Here is a 19,170-nt window from a genome sequence, read left to right on the forward strand (position 1 = left end):
GTTTGGGTGGCTAATTGAATGATCCAAATGTATTAATTATGCATCCATATTCTGGGTTCCCTGTTTTCCTTTCTCCCCTCTGCCTTGTTCGTTTAAATGGTTGAATCCAGGAGAAATTAATCACTCTCCACTGCAGCCGACATTCCTAAATTAATCAGGCTTTTTCCAGGGATGGCAGCGTCATTAGAGATTCAGTGCCAGGCAGCATCAACTCTCACACTTCCCTTTTTAATTTAATTAGCATATTTTATGTAGATATTTCTACATATTGTCCAGGGGACAAACAATGTCCGTCAAACACACGATGGACTGAAGGATAAACGAGTTAGAAACATGGCAAAGGATGTTTGTTGGGCTCACTGTTTTTACATAACGATTATACAGTATAACATTCGTTTTAATCTGATGCAAAGTATTTGTCATGTAGATGAGACAAAATAAGGCAATTTGTCACAAAAAACAGGTTTCATCTCAAAATAAAGACATGTTTAGCGAAGGTGATGCAAGCATCGTAGATAAAGTGGCTTCACATATGCCGTTACTTCATCAAAGTCCATTAATGGAGTAATAAAACTGCCTGTGTAGGAGGAGGCACCATAAATTAAGACACCTACATCACTCTAAATCCTTTCTGTGTGCCACCAGAAGCTTCTCCGATTTGGCCCTCAAAGCTTGTTTCTAGCTCCCGCTTTGTCGTCTTACTTACCACACCGAAAGCATCTACACAGTGTTCTAATAACACTAACCCCACATTGTATAAATTCCGATTTTCATTTCTTTTTTGATTATATAGCAGGTCTAGATGATGTTTAAATACCAGGAAAAGGTAAAAAACACTCTGTCCGTGGAGAAATGCACACAACCGGTGTTTAGCAACTCTGCAGTTTGGACGAGTTGTTTGGACTTCTGTAAGTAAGTTTGTGATGTCACAAACTCAAGCTCATGTTATATGTCCGCTCCCAGCACGGCCCACTGTCCAACCTTTTCCATGGGAGACTCACCGAGGAGTTCCTCCTCCATCACGGAGCTGGCAAATTACAAGCCCGGAGAAAATCTGTGGTTGGTCTGGACGTGCGTCACTCAGAGAAGAAAAAGCCAATTATAAGAGAAGCTTTTCTTAGTAGATCCAGAAGAACAAGCTCAGGAGAGGAGATGTAAAACTATATTGAGATGGTTTTGGTACTTAAACCACAAATATATATTGTTATGACTCCAGAAAAGTGACAAATGTGGGACCTTTAACAAAACCAACCCCCTTCAGTGAAATGCTTCTAAATTTTCTCTGAAGAAATCCCGCCCAATGAGAGAAGGTTATAGCTAAATGGCAACTGTCTTTTTTGGCTGCAGCTACCTTAAACAGAGTGTTTTCTCAGTGAGACTTCCTGGTATAAGTAAAGGTTAAATGAAGACAGCCATGTCAGATCCTAATGCTGGGGTCATGATGCGGTGGGTGCTCTCCATTGGCTGACAAACAGGACGTCCGGCTGAGTTGAGCTGGAGCCAGGGAAGGAGCGGATGGACTGATACTGAGCAGGCTGGGCCGACTCCAGCTCCACTCCAGCATCTCCTGTCCATCTGTCCCGACCACGCTCGCACAAGGGGGAGAAGTCACTCGTGTGCCTCGACCTACACTGCTCAATTTGGCAGGCTCAGTGTGAGCAACTCTCGCAGTAATTGACCACCAAAGAGTGCTCTCTGTCACACCCTGCATAGCCGCATTTAAATCTGAAGTTCAACATTTGTTTTACTTTATAACAGATGATATTTGTCAAGATCCAAATGAATCAATCTTAGTGACACTGCTTTGTCTCCGCTTTACTTTTCTTCACCATTTTTTTTCTGATTGGACACAAAAACGATTTACTTTTATTAGTTCTCTGCAAGCTGAGATTTGGCAGGACATGTTGGCTCTAATATTTACATCTTCTTTATTTTGTGTTAAATGGTGTCCAACAAATTCCTTCTGAAAATCCCTCAAATCATCTGATTTGCAAGCTGATGAGTCCCTGAGCCCGTTTCTGTCTTCGTTTGTCCTCCTAATGTGAAACCTGATGAAAACGGTAGTTAGGCATTTAGAAATATCTTCAGAAGAGTAAAGTATACAATCTTTTTCCAAACATGTGCTGGTTTTTAAGTAAAGCAAACAGCCTAAATCGGTGGTCATCAGAAACCCCTCGACTCCCTGCAGTCCAAACCTTTTTCTCAATCTTCTGCTTTTTCAGCTAGGTTTCTTCAGTAATGGAATACCATGTTAAGCACTTAAGAGCTGTTTGAAAGTGGGCGAGTTTGATCACAGAAATCTAACTGAATTCTTTGTTCACCTTCTGGAGCTGCCATAAGAGAAGCAGAGAAGTGATTTTGTGTTTACTGAATCAGCTCGGGTTGTCTCTACTTTGTGGTGTCCAACAGAATCCTGTTATTCTAAATTTCTCTTGTTAAAAATCATTACAAACTTGCGGGTGAAGACCTTTGGTGTAATTTGCATTTTAATCTTATCAGAACCTTAAGCGCTGTCCTTTTCTCAACTAGAAATGATAGATAAGACGGCGCTCTTGAGGTCCGACAGCAAATAGCAGATCAAATGATATTTGCAAACCCAGGTTTGTGTTTGATATGACCTGAAACAACAGGCACTCACGTTAATGCAGTGTCCAGAGTCTACGGTCAAATTCTCAGAGCAGTTACGAAACAAACAGGAAAAACAGAGAAATTAGGAAGCGCTGGTGGCAAACGGGGCTGGGCATGCATGCAGGCAAGCAGCAGCCTCATCGTTTCATCCATTTCTGTTCTGCCGGCTTTGGTCACGTCTAAGGCGTGCAGTCATGCTGCTCAGTGTTTACCCTGGATTACAGAGACAGCTCTTCGCCCTGCACAGTCCTCCCCGCTGAATTCTCCGCCTCGCCACTCAGACACACTCCAGCCCAGACGTGACTCATTCACACTCACACACAGGAACATGGTTTGCCGAGGCCTCTGGGGACACGAGCTCTCAGCGGAAACCAATCACAACGCAGAGGAGGCAGAAGCCAGCCTCTTGTGCTCCACAAACACGACCCTTTGACCGGGATCAAGATCAGTGGAACCAAATCTATCCTATGGGTTCAGCTTTTATTGAGGTGAAATGCTGTCATAGCTTCTGTAGCACCCTGTTAGGCATGATTCACGGGACAGAAGGGACAGTCACTTTTTTTTTTTTTTTTATCTCGTGTTTGACGCATCTGCGATCAGAGATGAGCTAAGATGTTCAGAGGAGACATTTCTTTGTTAGGTTGTCCGTGCGCATCATTTGCACTACCCGCTCAAGTTTGACAACATAATGTTGTGTTTTGTCAGCATTCCTTTTGTAGTAAAGTTCTATTTTCATATTTTCTGTTGTATTGAAGATTGCAGTTTTGAAGGCAGAGACATAATATGTTCATAATACCGTGTTAAAACCCAGCTCATAATGTCAAAACGCATTGTCTTTAAGTTCAATGTGTCTGCATTCTTGAAGCATACGCATGTTGAAGAGGTTTTATTTTAAACATCAGTAACACAATGGCACGACGTGATTTTATTCACTTAAAGAAAAAGAGATTTAGTTCCAACAGCATGGCATTGAAGTTTATCTTGTTTATGTTTTGGATTATAGATTTGTGCCGGATTGAAAAGCTCGTAAGATACATCTCTGTTCTCACACTTAGTCAACAATAGGAGTCATCGTCACTCGCATCAGAGGTGATAAAACATTTTTTTTTTTTTTTTAGTTGCTGTTGTTTTTTGTGGCCTAGATTTATAAGGCTGCACGGAGGCAATAACAGTGTAAGACCACGGGGGCGGAAAAGTGTCTGAACTACAATAGTCATAACAGCTTCTGTCCTCATGATTACAAGCTGGCTGTGCTGAAGCGTGCTGTGCTGAAGCATGCTGTGCTGAAGGGGTTTTTTTTGTCCGTAAGATTTGCGGAGATGTTGCTCTTGATGGAAGTTTGTAAAGTTTCTTTTTGGAGAACATTTTAAATTTAGAGAAAGAAATATTTGCTGCACTTCCTCTGTAAAAATGTTCCATGTAAAGTACATAAACTCACATGGGATACTTTTGTCTGGGGTTTTCAGCAAATAGAGGCGGGTCAATGGGGGAAGGGTCGGCGTTGTACACATTACACATGAATGGGCTGGGAGGGCGCCAGTCGCAACAGAACTTGACTTCCAAATGAATAAATGAAGTCAATTAGTAGATCTGTTTACAATGTTGTGGAGACAGAAGTAGGTCAAACGTGGCAGAGACAGGAGGGAGGAGAGAGCCAGCAAGCCAGAGCCAGGGGCTGTCGCTGGTACCTACAGTGATGAGTCGGGGAATTAGGACATGAAAATGCCGTCTTTATTAACGATGACTTTTAAATGAATGTCATATTGAATCACAAGGGACCAGTGGGTTTTATTGAAAAAAAGCGGTGTTTTGTGATCAGGTTTTATCTGCGGCTACATCGTAGAGGGGAAGCCCAGGGCAATGAGCTCCGCCTTCGAATTCCCCCCCCCCCCCCAGAAACACAGACTCAGGCCTCGGAGGACATAATGTGTAGCATGGATGCTCACGCTGCAGATACCCACAGGATATCCTCACTTTGATGCCGCTCAGAGAAATTTTATGACAGTTGGCCTGTGGTTAATTTCTATCATTATGTTCTACAATGTAAATTCAAACAGCAGCTCTTCCCCCAGACATTTCTCTCAGTCGGGGGGGGGGGGGGGGAGTCTTGGAGCCTGTATTTAGACTAATGGTGCTAACACTGTGTGATGCGAGTTCTCTGGAAACAAGCGTAAATTGCTGTAAATTCATTTAGTTTTATTGGCAGCTCTCCTGGCATGTCTGTGTGCCCCAGCATTATTTTATTTTAACAAAAATGAACCATAATTGCTTTTTTCTTCCACCGGTTGTTGTTTAGTTTATTGGGCAGCGCCAATATTGCAGGTTTTAGTACTCTCCAGCCAGCCACTAATCTTGACGGTAGGGTAGCGGAGGACGTCTGTGGGGAACGGTAAAACAACGCTATGTCATCGCAACACGCTTCGGTCCTAATAACTGCAGGATGCTGCAAGGAACCGGGGCAGAGGCAAATGTGACATAGGGGAACAATTCCCACACATCACCACAACACAGTCAGCAGCCTCCTCTGCAATGCATGGCATTATCTCAGGGCGTGTGCATTATACATGCAGATACAGTACTATATCTGAAATTGCTGTTAAGAGCAGGGACCAGATGAAGGGCACTGCTGCCACAGACAGATTTAACCATGCATGTCTTTCTCCTCAGTTCCCTCTTCTCAGCTCTGTCTCCTCTTCCATAAATCTCATTGTCGGTCTTCCCTGGTTAATGGTGACCTCAAGCTGGCTCATCTCAACTGCCGAAGCCCTCGCGTTGCATATATGATGAGCATAGAGGGGCGAGTCAAAGTGACCTCCAGCGCTGTGATGAAAACCCGTGCAGTTCGAGTGCAATAGAGGGTCTTCTATTATTCAGCGATCGCAGAAGAAGACAGAGTGAGCTGTGTTCTCTTCGGAGCCACACAGCATGTGCATGCGATGCTCTGCTGCATCGGCTGCCCAGCACCCCTCATCCTTTGTGTTGCTTAAGTGCAAGAAGGAAGAACAAGGGGTAAACAGAGGAGTTCGACCAGGGTTTGGAGCGATCTGTGGGCAGTGCCACTGAGGGGAAAAGAGAAGGTGGTAAAATGTCACCGCTGCTCTGTAGCCCTGAGACAAATACAGAACAGCTAGTTGTCTTGTTGTACTGAGAGCTCTTTCTTTTAACCATTTTTATTTGGCTCAACAACTACCAGCCTGATATTCAGCCTCTAGCATGGCTGCAATTTGATTGTGTGCTCCCATCTTCTGAGTCTGGCTTTTTTTTTGTGCCTGAGTTGACACTGTTTTTTTCTGTAGCGCAAAGCCATATATCTGCTCATACTGATTCGCTTACAGATGTGCCGGGCTATATTGCTTTTGCATGCATAAATCATGGAGATCTGACAGGGAAAATACATTACATTTGGTAGAAACTAGACCTCAGCGAGTGTATGAATGAGAAAAATAATCAAATACAGTGATGCAGAGCATCAATGTGAAGCTGTGAAGCACATATGTCCATAATTCCCACACCACTGCACACACAGAAATCAAAGAACTTATTCCAATGAAGCCTGTATGTTTCCTCGGCTCCCTCCCATTTTGCCCATATGGCTTCGTGGGGTGGAGGATGCCAAGGTTGGAGGTAGCTGGCACGAATAATTACGATCAAAGAAATTACAATGCAAAAGGAACAGCTGCTACATCCACTGCTGACAAATCACTGTGAGCAAGAGGAGACAGCAAAAGACGGCGAGCGAGGAAGAGAAGAACAGGAAAGAGGAGGAGAAAGGCTGCATGTTATACAATTCGACAACTTTCCCTCTAAGTATCTGCAGCTCCAAAAACCCATTTAACATTTAATCCGCAGTGCAAATAAGGCCTTTGGTGGCCATTCACCAAAAGCTGTACAAATACAAGCATCTGCCCAGATTATCTCAGTCTGTCTCCACGGTCGGTCCAGCCCGGCCTGTTTCTAATTCCAACATAGTCACAAACTCTTTCCCATTTCCTAAGTCTCTCACTTGATCTTGAGAAGATGCTCAGAAAATGTCCCGAATGTTCAGAAATAGAAATAGCCTGGTTAGAAGTACAGCACCCTTGTGGGCCCGAGTTTTACCAGGACCGCAAACACAGGTGAATTTCACTCAAATTGGACTGGGAGGCAAATGGGAAACAGGTTTTTGAAATCTTTTTTTATATAGTCTTTTTCTTTTTTTTTTTTTTCTTTTTTTTTTTATACAAAAGCTCCTTCAGGGATGACACATACTGGGGAAACAGTAGAACATTTACAGGGAATACACAGCAGAGAACATTCCCCCTTGCTACAACCTGTCCTTCTTAATAGGACTTGATCTTCAAATTAAAATTGAATCCTCCAAGTCTATTAAGTCCTGTCCCACCTGGTTTGCTGCTGCCATGGGCTGATCACTACAGCAGTCTCAGTTTTGGTCCGTGTAGTCTCGGCTTCTGGGGCATGTTTTAGGTCACCTGACGAGGACCAATTTACAATGTTCCCGCTGAACAACCACGCAGGGCATTTTTCAGGCACTGGTCATTTACTTTTTTTCTACGACCTACCCAAACAATGCATTCAGCGGTTTCCCCTAAATACTCTTTCTTCTCAAGTTACTAAAGAAAAGCAATTTACTGGCATCCGTTAGCGGAGATTGTGTTCTGTAATTCAGTGCAGTTTGGTTTAAAGTGACAGATTTGTGATCTTCAACTTCTCCCATTATTGTTTTGCTTACTCATTGTTTAAAAAAAAAAAAAAACTGATTTAATGGTTAATAGCCAAAACTTTAACTCATGTTCTTTGAAACTGGGAAGTTTCAGGTTTTTCTGTGAAGTGGAGATGAGGTCAATTTACAGGTTGTGGAGTATTTTTTATATTTTGGGAAGTAGTAATTCAACTTCGTATACTCTCAGTCTCTATGTGGTTTCTCTGTTGTCCGTCCTGAACAGATTGTAACCAGGGATGTTAAGTTGGCATAAGGAAATAACGTCTTTTTTTTTTTTTTTTTAACCTTGTCGTAAAGAAACACACCAAGTCATACTTAGAATCGATCATTAAATGCTGTAAATGTGACTTCTTATACTGTACTTATATTACTTATTGTTGAATATTTAAGTGACCACGTGAAGGCCAAAGACCGGACTAATGTGACCAACATTTTGTTTTAAAGTTGTCACTTCAACAGCATTTATATTCTTTACTCATCATTAGCAGACCTCTTAAAACCAAATCCACTTTAACAATTTATCAAATACTGTATATCTTAAAATATTGGCAAGTAGCATAATTGCCAAAGACAGGTCACTTCTTTAATCTTTCTCCCTTTTTAATGGCTGGTTGATAATCAGCCTGTCACAAATCACATAGATTAAGGAAGCAGTTCAAAGCTGTCATGTTTTAGAAGTGATGTGAGTTGGACATGTTGGCTAAATGTGGCAGGAAAATACATCGTTTTACGTGAACTGGCAGATTTGGTTAAACCACAGGAGAAAATGTATGGCATATTTACATACATTTTTCTGTGTCATGTAACAAACTTCACTGACCTGTTTTTGTATTTCCATTCCTGTAACAAATTTTCACATGTAACTAACTGCTAGTTTGAATGTTTCATGATCATTATTATTATTTTGTTCCCTCATCAAGGGACATACTAAACAAAAAATTGTATTATGAAAGCTTCTAAATCTCACATGAATTACTTGTTAAAGTGCTTACTACTTCAGCAATTTAATATTTTAGTTCTGTTGGGAGGCAGCCTAGTCTCACATTAAAACATGTAATAGCTATGTTGGTCCACATCGCAAAACAAATTAGTTTCACAGTTACGGCTCTACTATTGTGAGATGCCTACATTTGAGATGGGTTGTCAAAGAAGGAAGTCATGTGTACAAAGTCACGAAAGTCAGCAGAAAGAAGAAATTGTGGGTGGTTGAATGAATCAAACAGGGCTTTCACCCAAGAAACTGGTGTTAGAGTCCATTAAAAAGCAAAAGTCAACACAAATTTATTTTCAGTAACATAATTAAGTAAACTTACATACTGTATTTAAGTTACATAACATGCATAACTTAACTTATGTATGTAACGAAACTGAAGTAAGATATTTACTTTAACCCAAACTATCTTTTCCTAAACCTAACCAAGCAGTTTTGCAGCCTAAACCTAAAACACCTTGTAGGTACGTCCGAAGGCATGTCACATGAATGCAGGCTAATACAAAACAATAGGCCAAAAATAACAATGTGTGGCTGTGGACCAATAGAGCTGTTACACATTTTGAGATTTGGGCTGTGGGAGAACTAAAAAAGACAAAATTTTGTAGAAATGTAAACATCAATGCAGAAGATATCCTAACTTTTGTTGTCTATTAAAATGAGTTGAGTTCCAAAAAAAGTAGCTCCTGCATTAATGTTAATTGAGATCTTCCAGGTCTGGCAAATACCGACATCCTTCAAACTTACCGAGTTGAAAATGTTTAGTTCTCCAGAGACACAGAAGATATTGTACGACTGTTTTCATTAACTCATAATGACTAAACAGATCTTTATGTGTAAAGTTTCCCTTGAAGAAAAAAAAGAGATTACAAACTCTTCAAACACATTGCGTCACTGAACTTTGTCAGCTTTCTCTACCAACATACGCTGTCTGCTTACTCCAGTGCCAAAGAAAATCATGCAAAACACACACATCAGCAAAGTTATTGCACAGTTTGTATCAACAACGGTGTGACAATCTGGAAGCAATGCGCCATATTGCAAGACCGCCATCACTGCATGCTGAGCGCTGCCAAAGCTGCCATCTGGCAGGTGAGCTGCACGCTTTCCACTTTTTATTACCACCTCTCTTTCTCTCTCCCTCTGTCTTTCTATTCCTGCCTTTTTCTCACTCCTGCTACCTATCTATTTCCACTTCGTACTCCCCTCTACTCCTGTAGGGTTCCTCTCCTTCACCTGTATATCCACCTCCCTCCAGGCCCAGATCACACACTGAAATAAGCGGAAGCATGAAGATTGAAAAGGGGATGAGGGAGCGAAAGAGTAAGGACAGCAGCATATCGGCTGTGCTTGATGATGTGCAGTATTTTGTTCTCTCTCTGTTTCTTCGTCTCCCATCAGTGTCGGTTTCATATCACTGTTTACTCTCCTTTCCTTTTATTCCAGTCCCGTCCTCACACTCTCCTCTCTTTCTGCCGCCTTGTCTCTTCTCTCCAATGTATAAACTAGTATGCAAAGACCACACCAGCATGAGAACACACACATACAGTACGCGCGCGCGCACACATACAAACACTAACACACACGCAAAACACACACACACAAAACACACAGACAGACACACACGCACACAGACTGGGGCCCGACTTCTTCCTCTTCCTCCTCAGGCTGTAGCATCTGAACAGTCATTTTTAATCAGTGTCTCCATGGGCAACGGGGGGTAGCGGTGGGTGGAGGGGGTGAGCCTTTGGAGGTGGGGGGTCTCCAGCTATGGGAGAGTAGCAGTGAGCTGCTGTGCACTCACACACCGTGTAATTGTGTTACACACACTAATTCGCCTGATGCATTATTGCAGCGGCTGTGCGTCGCCTTTGCTCCTGACCCATGTCGCACTCCCTGATATTCAAATGACTTCAAAATCAATGTCTCCGTTTGAACTGTTGGTCATTTTACATCAAAAGCTGTTTTCTTTTCTTTTTTTTCTTCTTTTTTTTTTTTGCAGTGAAGAAGTCGTGTGTTTTATTTTTTGTCTTCTTCATCTATCTTCTCAAACTAAGAGCAGCTCATTAATCTCTGTAGAAGTCTGAGATAACACTTAACTCCTACAGTAGCTTGTGGGTGAAAATGACAGAGACAGATGCTCTAAATTACTTCACCTACACTGGTCCAGCACTGCCTACAGGGTCAGAAGACTCCAAAATAATGCAGTTTCACCTGCATTCCTTCTGCACTCAGAACTGCCTCAACAAAGGCTGGTAAAGATGAAGGAATTACAGCACTTAAAGATCAATGGCCAGTTTTCAGAAACTCATTTTCTTCAGTGGATCAGTCTAATTTTAAATTATGGAATATCATATGGATTTACATTCAAATTAACCAAATTAGAAAAAAAAATGTCTTAGTTATGTTGAGCTATTTGACATTTTTTGATATCTGCTTCTGTAAACTTCAGCCACTACCCAAACAATGACTAGATATTTGTTGTCTCCTGAAAAAATAACTTGTCTTTCCAGAAACAATTTACACATTACACTTCATCTACATAATAGTTTTCTGAGAGTTGCTATAAAAACTGATCGCACAGAAGTCTGTGGATAATCCTGAATGATTGGGAAACTGTTACTGTTACAGCACACATCTCAGACAGATATCTCAAAGCTTTGTCATTTAAGAGCAAAAGTAATGTGTAATTTTCTATTTTGCATAAAGTGACCTTTTCAAAAATGCCCAGCTGAGGAGTTTAGATAGATTTAACCCCCCCAACTACACCTTGGAAGAGCAGAAATCATCACAGACCAGACCTCCACTTCATTTATTGCTATCAATGCAGCAAAAGAGAAAGAGAGAGAACTAATGTGGAAATTCATTTAAATTCTAAAATTAGCAGGCAACTGATAAAATGCTGAAGCGCATGGCTGGCATGAGCACGCCAAGAGAGAAGCCAATCTCTCCCCCTCCACGAGAGGCTTTACCCACTCTGGAGGGGCCAGGAGAATAAAAGCTAGTCCAACTGGCCGGCCTGATAAGCCAGACCAGAAAGAGCGAACAGAGAGAAGAGGGGTTCATCTGGTTTACATGAGGGGTGCGAGTCAAAGAGCCGTGAATCTAACTACCACCACCCCTTCTCACACCCCCACACTGCCACACACATGCAGACAGGGGCTCAAACAAAGATACACTTGGTCAACAGCATTGTTGAGGTTGGCACCGCTACAGCCGTGTGCGCTCTCGTACTGAGAGGCTGCAGCTCCTGCTCCTGCCCTGCCTTATCAGCACCCCGTTGGCTCGTGCTCTGCCCCGGCTGCCAAGGCTGCACGAGCTCCAGCTGCAGTAGGAGGCAGAGCAGCTGTGGACGCTTCACTATCTCCAGGCTAAATACTTCACTTTGGTATTCTCCTGATGACCAGCGATCTGATGCACTGCCCAAAATAATCCACGTGTAAGAGAGTTCTGGTGGGGGGGTGGGGGGGGTCTGCACAAGCAGACTGGTGTTGCAGCCTAAAGTGGACTGAAATGTATCCACTGATAATGTAATTATGTGCACCAAACCTTCCCACAGTGTTATTCTGCTTCTTGTCTGTGTATGTGTTTGGTGCTGAAGCTGAGGCATTGGCACTGGCTCTGTTTTCAGAGCATCAGCCCACATCTGCTTGTTACAGGTGGTCAGTAGAGACATTTCTGATCAAATAACAAATGCAGCATTTTTAAACCAAACCTGGACTCCTGAGCGCGTCCTCACAGCGCGTGAAGTCTACCCAACTTTACCCGTGTGCACACCTCTCTACGAGCTGCCGTTCCGCCGCTAACAGCAAAGGATAGACTGCTCACCTTGAAATAGCGGGAGACCCATTCATGAGTAGCGCAGATCCGGTGATGTCGCTGGGATTTTTTTTTTTTCGGGCGGGCGAACGTCCCGCGTCTCCGACAGTCGGTCAGTCGGTAAATGAGTATGGATGCCAGACACCGCGGAGATTAACTACTGGTTAGTTCATTCTACGCGCAGACGCGACGCGCACCTCGTAAAGTCATCTGGACAGCAGTGAGCATCTCCACCGTCAGCCGCCGAGAAGGAGACGGTATCAAGTGACCCTCCCGCCTCGTTCAGGGATTGATCATTTTCTGTAACACATAACCTCTCTCTCTCTCTCTCTCTCTCTCTCTCTCCCTCCCTCTCTATGTGAGTGTGTGTAAATATGTGTGTGTGTGTGTGTGTGTGTGTGTGTGTGTGTGTGTGTGTGTGTGTGTGTGTGTGGATGCCGGTGCTACATGAAGTCACCCATTAGTTCACTTGCACCTCACGTACAGTGTGCGCTTTTAGACCCAACCTCCGTGGCGTCATCCTTTGGCACAACTTGAGCGCGGTGCAATATATTTTTATGTCTTTTTAGACATAAAGTGACCTCATCCAAGTTTCTGTAGCTAATTTATTCATGAAGGCATACGAATATTAATAATTAATACTAATTATATATAATCAATCAGGCCTACAGTAAATAAAGAGTCCACATTAATGTCTTTTGGTCCTAGCCCATCAGGAGCACACAGGATGGAGATCATATCAGTGTCCAAAATAGTCTTATTTGTTAAATGGTTTCTATCTTTATGCATTTGTGAAATGACACAAATGGGTTGTATTTTAGTTATATAGAAACATGTATTCACACATCCTCTGAGGTGAAAGGAAGTTATGTTACAGCAGCCCGGTTTGAAACTTTATAAAGTCAAATAACCATTCACACATTTTACAATGAATCCACTGCGTTTTATTTCCATTCAGAAGTGGAGATAAAATGCACACAAAAGCATGCACAAGTTTCCTTTGAAACACCGCCATCTGTAGGCAGCATAGTGCAACCACACAGCTGTCATACAGATCCTTTCATTTTCAGAGGCTTCATTATTTGAGTCATGTTTGATTCCTTAATAGTTAAAAACATATGATTGGGGGTGTTGCATAATGCATTAATATCCCTGCCTTTAATTGAAAAGTAGACAGCCAAGAGTCCATTAAAAGTCACTGCTTCCACAGAACTGCTTACACTGCTGAAAAGCTCAGTAGGCACTTCTGACAGTTTTCCTTGTGCGTATGGGAGGGGTAGAGGGGGGCACGCAGGGTCCATCGGCCAGCTGTCTGCCCCTCATTATTTGCTGTTTGGTGGTTTGGAGATGAGTTGGAGATGTCAGACGGGCTACCTGTTAGAGCCGAGCAGCTCTGGGTGGCCAGCGGACTCCCTCAGGGCTGACCAGATGGCAGCTACTCCTCACTGGCCCAGTGTCAGGTGTTAAGGTTCATGAACCCCTGTTACACACATGCACACACACACGCCTGAAGACATATAAACAAACACAAATATGCAAACTCACACTTACGGCACTGTAGACACATGAACAGTGCTCGTAGTATGCAAATGCACATTGGGCTGCTGAAGGGAAGCTGCATTTTTAAGTGAGAGCAAAGAAAAAACGAAATACAAAAGGGAAAAAAATGTAGATGTATTTGGCTGGAACAAATTCATTTGTAATAAATTTTAAAAAAGCCTTAATGTTTGTACTGAAATATAATATTAGTATTTGTATGAGATTACTCGGTATAGGAGCTGTCCATTGTGCTGGAAAGGACATAACATATGAAATGCCGAGACAAGTATGATGTTCAAGCTGAAGGGAACACAAGTCTTTGTGCTGTTCTTCAATGTTGGTCATAATGTGCACTGTGAGTGTGTAACTGAGTTGTAGCAGATGGTTATCTGCACTCTACTGGCAATTGCAGTTGTGAATTAGTTTTCAATCTGCCATGCTATCATTCTTTCAAAAGCAACACTTGCAGACTCACGGAGTAAAAAGCCAGAGGTTAGCTGCTCATAGGAAGAACACCTGAAGGAGACTGCTGCACATACAGATAATGCAATCTCTTTGAAATACAATTGAAAAGTGCCATTAGAGTCTGAATTTCCAATGAAATATGTCACTTATGGCAAAGAAGATACTAGATTGTTGCAAGATAATATAACTTGAAATTAACTAGATTTTCAGATAAATGTTTGTGATTATTATAGCAATTCCAATAGCAGTAGCTACTGACTTAAAAGAAAAAGAGGATTGACTGACATCATGATCCGTTTTTTTTTTGTTTTGTTTTTTAAAGCTGTCAAATGTTGATATCAGTATTAATCAATCAGACTAACATCGACAGGCTGATGATGCAACTTTAAAAAGTAAAACAATCTGAGACAGGCACCTAGGAAATAAAAAAAATAATAATTACAATTAACTATAAAAATAATAATATTTTTTCTAAACTAACTAATTATGACATTAGAACACTTAATATAATAATATACATGATTAAAACTAAATAAAACCATGAACCTAACACTTTCAAATCAAAAGATGGTGAATAAAAGATGATTAAACACCCTTAAAAAGAAAATCAAGTCATATTGTTATGGGAGCACTTGAAGTAGAAGAAAAAAAACGCTTTCTGTTTTTTGGCAAAAAAATTATTTTCTTTATGCTGTCAAGCAGCTTTTCAACAATATCATAAAATTAAAGAAAGTGAAACAGTAAAGATGCCATGACTCTGACAGTAAAGGCTGCCACTTATGTTATTTGTAAGTAATAATTGTGCACATTAAACATACTTTAAAAAAATGATCTTTTACTTACTTAATTACTTAGCTGTGTTAAGATACTACATGTAACTCTTTTTGTCCTCAAGGACAAATTCAACACGTGCAATATTCACAAAGGCACACTGAGAAAGATCAGAGTGTTCCACAGTGATTTAATATTGGTGCTTTAAGTGCCCTGTGATTTCAAACCTTTATTATGCTGGGATATCTCTAAGCCCTAAATGAAACACTTCCATGCTTCATAACAAGTTAATGTTTATCAACAAAATCACAAATCTGCATCAAAGGGCTGTAAAAAACGCCTGTCCTCAGACACTCAGTTTGGATGAGAAAAAAACTCCCCCTAGAAAAACTAGAACAGGAAAAGTGGTATGAAACCTGAGAAAAAGGAAGATAGCAGGGACACAGCTTGCAATAGATGCTTTATGAAACAGAAGGGAGAAGGCTGAATAATGCTAATTGTGTACTATGAATAGTGAAATTACATAAGAACCGCACAGTTCACCAGAGGCCATCTGATCGGTTGAAATGCCCCGATCATTAACTTAAGTGCTCCTTTGAAATGAACCCTGACCCTCCTCATAATCCTCACCGTACACTCACACACAGTAGAGATCTGCTTATGAGTCAACCTGAAACTCCAAAGAAAATAAGCACCTGAGGGCAAACTGAGATCTACTGCTTCATCAGCGTTTGCAATTAGTTACTGAGGTAACCGAGGTGGTCAGTGAAACGGCTCTTGTGCGTCTGGTGTGTGTGATATTTTGCTCTGGCATTGTTCTGATGTGTTCATTATGATTATTATGCTGTTGCTCCGGGCCTCTCTCTCAGACAGGACCCAAGTGGAGCAGGCAGCTAGATGCAATCTACTTCATGAAAATTACCATAACAACACGAAGCTCTGGAAGGAGGCAAAGGGAGGTGTATGCAAATGGTGCAGCGATGAAAGACGTCCGTAGGCCCAATCAAGCTGTCATAACACACAGAATAATAACAACTGAGAGCCATTAAAACCTTTTCTGTTTTAACCGTTACACCTCACTGTGCGAAGAATGGGATTGAGAGGCCCTCATATCCCTCATTTTGCTTAAACAGCCACATATACACCACCCGGCGTTATCCAGCTCACATCCATCATCTCCCCATTTTAATGAGACATTCATCAAAAGGAGGCTTGTGCTGGAAAACAATTATCGATTCCCTTGACACTTGTTCCTGCTTAGACTTCTCGTAGAAATGTTCTTTTCTGTTGTGCCGTCCATATAAACATTTCCAAACAGATGTTTTCTGTCCAAGAGAAAAGCCAAACTAGGTGCATGTAGCCGGTCAGACTGAGGCTTCATGCTGTGGATAATAATGTGTTTGTGTGGCTGTTTCAAACCAGCAGTGTAGCTTAGAAAATCCTGACATGGAAAGTGTAATGCTCAACCTTGAGTTTAACACCTACTGCAGTGTCAATTTATCCCACTAAAATAAGTAGCCAAAGCCTGATATATTGTATTTTTTCAGAGCGCCTCGTTGTTGTACCAAAACTAATGCTTTAAAAATGCTGCTTAAAGGAGGATGGCAGTACAACCTTCATATGATGAACGTGTGCACTGTAGTTTATGTTGAGTTCATCCCACACTAGAACACGAGATGTGTACTAATCTGCAGCTGAAAATAATCCTATAAATAAAGTTGTTGTTTTTTTTTTTACTCCTGTTTGAATATATTTTCAAAAACCTACAGTGGCCAACTGTTTTGAAAGATTGCTCTTTTCCATAGTAACAAAACAGCTGAGGGCTGAGACACGCAGACAGGCGGGGAAAGTCAGACACGACTGAGAGGCAGGAAGACATTGTCGGTCTTTCCAGGGGATTTGTTGACAAAAACTTTGGCCGTGCAGTCTTATCCTTTAAGTGACAAAACACTGCCTGGACAGACAAGGGTCGAGGAGACGTCTGTGAAAATGGATGTGCAAGCTGATGATGTGTCACTACTTTCATATACTTTTCATATAATCTGACATTCATTCTGTCATTTTTGCAGTGTGATAATGTAAAAAAAAAAAAATGTGTTGCTGTTGCACAGTCTTAAAGAGCAGTTTGTGTTCTTTGAGCACAATATCTGGATTTCTTTAGGCAACCAAAGGAGCTAATGGAGTTCAGCCAGCTATTAACAGCTGATAAAATCTGAGTGACAGTCGTCATTTTGAAGCCTCCTTCTTTCTACCTCTATCTGAAATAAAGACCCAATGTTTTTTTCAAGTAGTAAACGGACTCTTTTTATTACTGTAAACTATACAATGTGACAATGGAAGGCTTGACAAGTTTAAGAACAGTGAGGAGGACGGATCTTAGCGCAAAAAATGTAAAATGGCTGTTAAATTCTTGCTCTTAGATCAGTTTTACATTTAGAAGAAGACAGGAGAAGCCTTTCAACACACAAATCCTGCTGTGCACTGAAAACAGTGTCTGTGTGAGCGGTAGTGTGGTGGTGGGGGGGGGAGGTCACTGAATCATATGATCGTGTTGTAGCGGTGAAGAAAAATGACAACATTTGGCAGGACCAGATGCAACCAAGCTGCCAACGCACTTCTCTCATCCATTTTCTCAGATTATGAAGCCCATTTACATAAACCTGTAAAAAGAAGATTAGATGAAAAGCTATCCAAGATATTTGGAGTTATTTTGATATTTTGGTTACTCCTGCATATTGTTGTCAATATTTGTGAAGCCGTCTGCACATGAATAACATATTGAAGCAGTCAGTGTAACTGACTTACATAATTCCAACATTGAAAGATATAATCACCTATTTTGTACAATTATGAGTTGACGTGTATAATGAAAATGTCTGAGTGTGTCTTCCTTGTTGTATTCCCCCTTGGGAAATTTGTCTTGAGAATACAAGCACTGAAGCTTCCACAGACTATCATTATATCAATCAGTTTCCCTGTTCAACAACAATGACTCTATGCATTTAGATTAGAAATTCATTACTTTATTCTTTTCAGAGAAATCTCCTTGTAAATGTAACAAGTGTGATCTTGCATTGTGATATGGACCAGTTGAGTCTGATAATGGACAGACAGCACGGCCACTGCACTGTTCTTGAACAGAAATAATACGCTTGCATGGACAGATTAAACTTGGCCATATGACAAACAATATCGATTACTGCGTAAATATATACCTGATAACAGACAAACATTGCAGGAGTGTTCTTAAAAATGTAATGATAATAGGAATGCAAAAACACTACAAGGCTTAACGATGATGCAAAACTACAATTGCACAAGTCTTTGTCCATGTCTAAACTCCTCTAGGTACTTATGCATTTATATGATCATAAAATTATGATCCAGAATGAACAAACTCCGAAAAGAATCTTTGCAATGTTATAACCACATCTTACTGCTTGCATGGACACATTAAACTGGGGAGAACATGAGGTGCATCGTTCTCTTAGAGGCAGCAAAAAAGTTTTTTAAAGTGACAGAATACTGCATCAAAATCCGTGAAACTATTGCAAGTAGAAGCATTATTAACCATGTTACACAAGCATCAACTAATTTATGTATACAACATTTTCAGTGTCAGGGTTGTTTGCTTTTGTTGTTGTTTTTTTCTAAATCCTCAGACATACCTTTGTGCTCAACGCTGTGGCGCTTTCGTATCAAACTTTTAGAAAATCACCTTTTTCCTGTGGTTTTATATGTGAAGTGAGAATCCTCCTTTCTGTCTCTATCGCTTTTCACACAAAATAACACTCTCTTCTTTGTCTGATTTCAAATAACCAGATTTTGCTGAAAAGGCATGAAGAGGCCCAGTTTTACATTAAAACTAGAGAATCTGAAGATAGTGTCTCAGAAAAGAAGACACGTTTCAGTTGGACATAATGGATTAAAACACACCAGCTTCAGCCTCACAGGGTTTTCGTTCATTGGTCACGTTTCTTTATATACAAGTGCACCTCATGCAGTGGTGTGAATCACAGCATGCAAATTACAGTGTGAAGTCCTGGCACATACTGCGGACTAACTGCTCGGTAAGATACGCAGGAACCGAAGGTTTAACAGATTTGCATTTATATTGTTTTATGTTTAACAGTATTTATTGTGGTGACGACTGTAGTGTGTAATTACTCCTGAATAGGTAAAGCAACATATAACTGCCTGCAATCTCGTCCCTTACTTTGTAATTGCCTCCAAAAAG

At 41.2% G+C, this 19,170-nt stretch overlaps 1 protein-coding gene across 2 annotated transcripts in view; it reads right to left on the reverse strand.

Moving 5' to 3' along the window:
* Positions 1 to 12,486, reverse strand: part of LOC138198222 (plexin-A2-like) — a 75,170-nt gene extending 62,684 nt beyond the window's left edge. Inside the window, exon 1 of one of the 2 annotated variants that reach the window (XR_011178256.1) lies at positions 12,168 to 12,486. The gene's annotated coding sequence lies outside the window, so the exon portion shown is untranslated. The remainder of the gene's footprint in view (positions 1 to 12,167) is intronic. The other variant, XM_069149512.1, reaches the window with a different exon arrangement.
* Positions 12,487 to 19,170: the final 6,684 nt, after the last annotated feature.

Source organism: Embiotoca jacksoni, unplaced genomic scaffold (assembly GCF_022577435.1).
Source record: "Embiotoca jacksoni isolate LCO1_2020_lvr unplaced genomic scaffold, fEmbJac1.0.p SCAF_1, whole genome shotgun sequence".
Lineage (NCBI taxonomy): Eukaryota > Metazoa > Chordata > Actinopteri > Embiotocidae > Embiotoca > Embiotoca jacksoni.